The sequence below is a fragment of the Saccostrea echinata genome, unplaced genomic scaffold (genome assembly GCF_033153115.1).
Source record: "Saccostrea echinata isolate AGI-Se365-2 ecotype Australia unplaced genomic scaffold, CSIRO_AGI_Sech_v1 ptg000025l, whole genome shotgun sequence".
Classification (NCBI taxonomy): Eukaryota; Metazoa; Mollusca; class Bivalvia; order Ostreida; family Ostreidae; genus Saccostrea; species Saccostrea echinata.
In genome coordinates, this window is record NW_026889774.1 from 7,080,738 (window position 1) to 7,086,754 (window position 6,017).

The window sequence follows — 6,017 nt, forward strand, 5'->3', positions numbered from 1 at the left end:
GAGAATTTTTCACTCATATAGAGACGTCACTATATACCGGTGAAGGGTTTTATAATTAGACCTTTACTCGGCACTCAGGGACATTGAGCAGTGATGTTTCTTTATCGTACCAACGCCTATCGTGACACGGGGCCTCAGTTTTTAAGGTCTTATCCGAAGGACCCTTAACTTTCACATCATGGTGCCTAGCGCTTGGCGAAGGAACAGTTGCTACCTATTTTTTTTTTTTTCGACTTGGGTCAGTCGCGGCCGTGATTCGAATACACGACCTTCCGATCACAGAGCGAGCGCTGTGCCAACTGAGCTACTGAAGGTTTCAATTCCTAAGATGTGCATGTTCTAAATATATACACCAGTAAATTTCTGCAGCAAATCAATCAATACAGTCCTTTAAATAAATGTTTATTTTTCCGGAAAACTGCTGTACAAACAAAATAATCAGTGGTAAATGACATACTCAGACAACGCATCCCCTTGCTGTTCTGCCATCAAAGATTGCAACATCATTCATCAAAATTTAAAAAAAAAAGCTGATAAATACAATTATGTATCTCAATGTAGTCTACTTTACATTGAAATTGTCGGCACACGAGCTGCATGTTGTTACCGGATCACCTGTTAAAGTTGAGGTTCATGTATCCAACTCTAACATCGGTTGATTGATTAATTGTATGTTGTTTAACGTCCCATTCGAGAATTTTTCACTCATAGAGACGTCACCATATACCAGTGAAGGGCTTCAAATTTTGACCTTTACTCGGCACTCAGGGCCATTGAGCAGTGAGGATCTTTATGGTGCCAACGCCTGCCGTGACATGGGGCCTTGGTTTTTAAGGCCTCATCCGAAGGACCCGCAACTTTCACTTCAAAGTGCCGAGCGCATGGCGAAGGAACAGTTGCTGCCTATTTTTTATCGACTTACTAACAATCGGTATGTTTACCGAAGCCAAGGCTTTCCTGCAGAGGTAAAAACTTTTTTTTACATTGAAAACAACAATTCTAAACAAAGATGTTTATAACAGAGCTTGTTACATAATTTTAGTTGTAGTGGTCACTATTTTTTTTTCATATATATATATATATATATATATATATATATATATATATATATATATATATATACTTATAAATTAATAAATTTTGCAAATAAACTCCGAAACGGGTGCACCAGAGTTCTTACTAACTTCTCTATGAATACACTAGATGCAAGATGATGTCCGTAAACTATATTCAGAATTCACTCGATTAGTACGTGCCGTACGTTAAATTAAAAGTCTACTTTCATTTTCTATAAACAACCATGAAATAGCAATAACGTGAGTACGGTGGCGGTTCCGGTTGGCGGATCTAAGTTACTGGCAATTTTTTATGAAACTAACAACAAGCAATCGTTTATTTATTTCATAAAACGTCATCACTGAATTATTCAATCAAAACTTCATTTAAATGATATAAAAGAAATTGGTTGTGATAACCTATTAAAAAGGAAAATATTCAAATTACTTTCGACATTCACTGATCTTACTATTGACGGAAACTTCTAGAACATCGTATAGCATCGAGCCCGATGTTAAGCAGAAAAACGAGGCGATTATAGCCTCGAACATAAAAAAAAAGCTTTTGTGTGAATGGTCATTGAAATAATGGTAAATCATTGGTAATACTATAAGGTGTGAATATATTTATACATATTGAAAGACTATTAATAGGTTTTCATAATTTATCGGTAAAATTTGCATATTCCTCACTGAGAGTATAGCGGCAACGAACCCGAGGTACAAGCTGTACTTCGTAATAAATTTGCTTACATGAAAAGAGAAAATTAATGAATAAGGTATTGTTCAAATACAATTAAAGCTGTTAAATTTTTGTGCTTTTATCAATACATTTCAGGTTTTATTTTTCTGAATACAGTCTTTTGTATCAAATACTCGGCCATAGGGCGTTAAAACCTAATGTTTACCCCCAAAAAATAGTCATTAAAATGTGCATATTCGCTGCTTTTATCCTTGAAGGAAATAAAATAAGAGCACCTGAGGCACAATATCCATAATATAGTATAACAGGTTTCACAATAAACGTCAATTAATGAAATTGTTTTTTCTTCTTCAAGTTTTTACAAGGGGGGGGGGGGAGGGGGGGTACATCTACTTCTGCTTTAAAGGTAAATGCGGGATTTTGTACAAAGTATTTCTAAATTCCTGCTATAAGCCTGTTGGTCGTGACTAGAAACTACAATATATGATTGGAATTTTTCTGTCGGTAGTAGTTCAAATTCAATTCCCCGCGCTTGCGCGGGATTTCATCTAGTATATATATATATATATCAGCAGTATATACGCGTAATTGTAGATAGTTGTTGAAGTTTCTGATTTGAGAAGGAATTGTACACAAGCATGGTGGTCATTGTAATGGTATTCTTTTTGCAGAAGGAAAGCCAATCACAAGTGTAAGATTCACAGCCTGGACCCTTAACAGGAACTGTGAGGTACCCCCCACCCCCGGCCTGTGCGCATTCAGGATAGTTCGACACGGACAAGTGTCTATGAGGATGAGTACAAGTGTCGTATTTGTGGGTAGGGGGAGTTGAAGACTAGGGCACTTTAGGTAGGGTGATTCCAACCCAAGTGCAATTATTGGGTCCACGCCTGTTGTTGACACATCAGGGCAAAGAGCCAAAGGACTCTTTGCAAGATTGAGTGGTTTTGCCCTCAACACTGGAGGAATGAAATATATTAATATTTAACTTGAATAGTTACCTTTTTATTCGTCAACCTCTCTTAGATCTTCCAGGAAGTGAATAATGGCCGATTTGGATTTTCCTTTAACAGTCTTCCATCTTGGTTTATAGGACACTACCAGACCAAGGCTTACATTGTTCAGGACATCTCCAACCATTTGAAGTAACGTTGCCTTAGTCTGGTTGTCCAATGCCTGTTGTTTTCCCCTCTCCTCTGGCAGAACAAATATTGGTTGGAATTTCCGTCTGGATGAAAGGTCATTCCCAGAAGATTCTAAGAACTCCAACATGTTCTCTTGGCATCTTCTGGAGAATTGAAGGAGTTCTTCATCCACACGGACTCCTCCTAACTGATAAGTATGCGAGACGCATGGCATCCGCTGCTGGGTACCATTTTCCTGTTAAAATTAAATCAGAGATATAAATAGGTAAAACACTTTAATTTAGATTAGAACACCTTTGATCATGATTTTAAAATCTTTATAATGTTTACCTGAATTCAAAGATTTCTCTGGATAAATCCACTGCGTATGAGTACTGTGTATCAGTGGAGGGAATAGTCTGTAGTTCGTATACTTTTGATCTTTTCTATTTAAAATATATATTGATATTATAGTATAAATTATCGTATTTATGTTATACCCGTATTGTTATCACCCTCTTAATGAATCATTCCAATTTTAACGTTAATTTGCAAGTAAACAATAAATAAAATGCATAGGAATTATTTAACAATTATCACAGGCTTATAATAGCTTTTCAATATGATCTACATCTCTTTAGTCAATTAATTCATGCTTATTAAATACCTTGCCTAATCTGTCTACATTTCGACAAATGTTGGTCCGGATTTGATTCGTGGGGACTCCAGAGGCTACAAATCTTTAAGTTTCTCTGTTTTTTTGCCTCTAGCACAAAGTCCCCTCCTTCACCTTTACTATCGTTACCCGAAACGCTGTAGGATTTATGTCTCTCATTGAACGCAAGAACTTCAGGCGGACATTGCATACGAGTCGAGGAATCCCTAATGTATGTTTCTATGTAAAAAGGCATATTGAGACCAAAAAAGAGAGGGGCAAACTTTGCTTTGCTACAATTAATAGCATTAAGTATTGTTGCGCCTGACACCTGCTCTGAATACATGGATAGAGAGGCAGTAAGTTAACACAACCTCCCGCATATATATTCATATAAGACAGTAGGCTGAGGTGACTGTAGCCGTTCATAATACCCCCTCAGAGATGGATGAATCTGGGTACTCTTACACTGTCAAACATAAGGTGTGAGAAGCTCCACAGACACTGCATGCAGAAATATCTGCAATGCCTGCCAGCTCTTATGGTGGTCTTTAGAGAATGAACAAAATAAAAGGTATTTTAAATGGTTAACAATACTTTATATGTGCTTATAAGGCAAAGAAATATATACTTTGAGTGAAATATTTTTCCTGCACAGGCACGTAATGACGCTAATGCAGTAGGACTCTTGATTCCCAACATTTTGCCTCGAGTAGGTCCTCAAATGCAACCTTCAACAAGAAACTAATTATGCTTTTTACCATATTTATTTCGTAATGGCCCAGGCCTGAAATGATGACAAATTAATAATCATGAGTACATATATACAATATACCATGTATAGAATATAAATATTATATGACAAAAATATTTTTTTCAATATCGTGTATGCATGAACTTAAGGATCTTATTATTTGTGCTTATGTTAAGTGATTATTAATTACCTGGTATGCGGAGTACATTCTTCAATTTTTTTGCACTGTTCCATCCTTAAACCAGTCGAATGGTCAGAATCGTTTCGTTGTTGATCGAAACTTTGTGCATCTATAAATTCCCTGTGGCATGTTGGGCACAGGAAAGAAGAATCGATCAAACGGTTACCTATTATTATTAATTTTTACATACATGTACTGCACTTTTGAGTTTAAAACAAATAAAGATAAGTTGATTAAAAATTGTAGAGATGTAAAAACATGAACCACCTAGTGTGTATGGTAGTGCGTCACAACCCAGAATTGTCCACTTCCTGTCCCCACACATTGTGAGGCCTGATACATGACTTAAAACCTGTAACAATATGTATTTCAAAGTATGCATACAGACGCACCAGAATTTCCTCTGTAGATATTGTGCACCAGAATTTCCTCTGTTGTTTTTGCGCACCAGAATTTCCTCTGTTATATACTCTAAACTGTTGTTTACTTTATGTTATCAACCGATTAAAAAGATGTTATGGTAATACAAATAGCTTACCAATAGCGTCATATGAACAGTGATTTTCAAAACAAGGCTCTCCCATGATTACAGAGGGTGGCTCTTCCCGGTGTTGGGACACGATGAAAGAATATCTGTGATACTGAACATAGCTCATTATGACGTGTCATTTTTTTTAATATGAAAACTGCTATACAACGCACAATATACACCCTTCGTCCGCTCTACTGAACGTCGTTGCCCTCTACATGGTCTGTCCCTAATGTATGCTCCTCCCAGGAGCAGAGAAGATTTTTTTAAGAATTAATGCATTTTCACAATATATTCAACAGAGCCCCGCCCTAGCTCCAGAACCCCTGACCCTGGGGCCATAAATTTTACAATTTTGGTAGAGGGCTCAATGCTTATTACAATTATGCCAACAGTTTGACTGCTTGATGTCCAGGAGTAAAGAAGATTTTTAAAAATTGCATTAATTTTAGTGGCTTTGGCCCTATCCCTCAGGCCCTCCCCCCCCCCCGGGGGGGGGGGGGCAGGGACCATGAAATTCACAACTTATGAAATTTACAACTTTTGTTCCACTTCACTCATAGATGCTAAATGCCAAAATTGGTTGAAATTGAATGAGCGGTTTCAGAGAAGAAGCTGAAAATGTTCAAATGTTAACGCTCAGCGCACGATGACGGACGAAAACAGATAGGTCCCCTGAGTAAACTCAGGTGACCTAAAAATAAATACCCTATTAATTTTTTGTAATATATATATATATAGATAGATAGATAGAACGATTGTACATTTAGAATTAATTTTTAATTTTTTTTTACCTACCTTACCCTATCCTTTCTATTTTCTTTGCAATGAATTCGTCTCTATATATGAATTGTAAATATTTTGTAATTGATTTGAATTTATTTTCTGTGCAATGCATTCGTTTCTGTATATGAATTGTGAATATTTTGTCATTGATTTGAAGACTGTGCTTGATAAATATATATCTTGATAAATATATATATTTAAATTTGGTAAACATACAAGATTTATTTAAA

The 6,017-nt window shown here is 36.3% G+C and overlaps 1 pseudogene; it reads right to left on the reverse strand.

Moving 5' to 3' along the window:
* Positions 1–2,763: 2,763 nt before the first annotated feature.
* On the reverse strand, positions 2,764–4,797 carry LOC133192331 (uncharacterized; annotated as a pseudogene).
* Between the last annotated feature and the right edge of the window lie 1,220 nt (positions 4,798–6,017).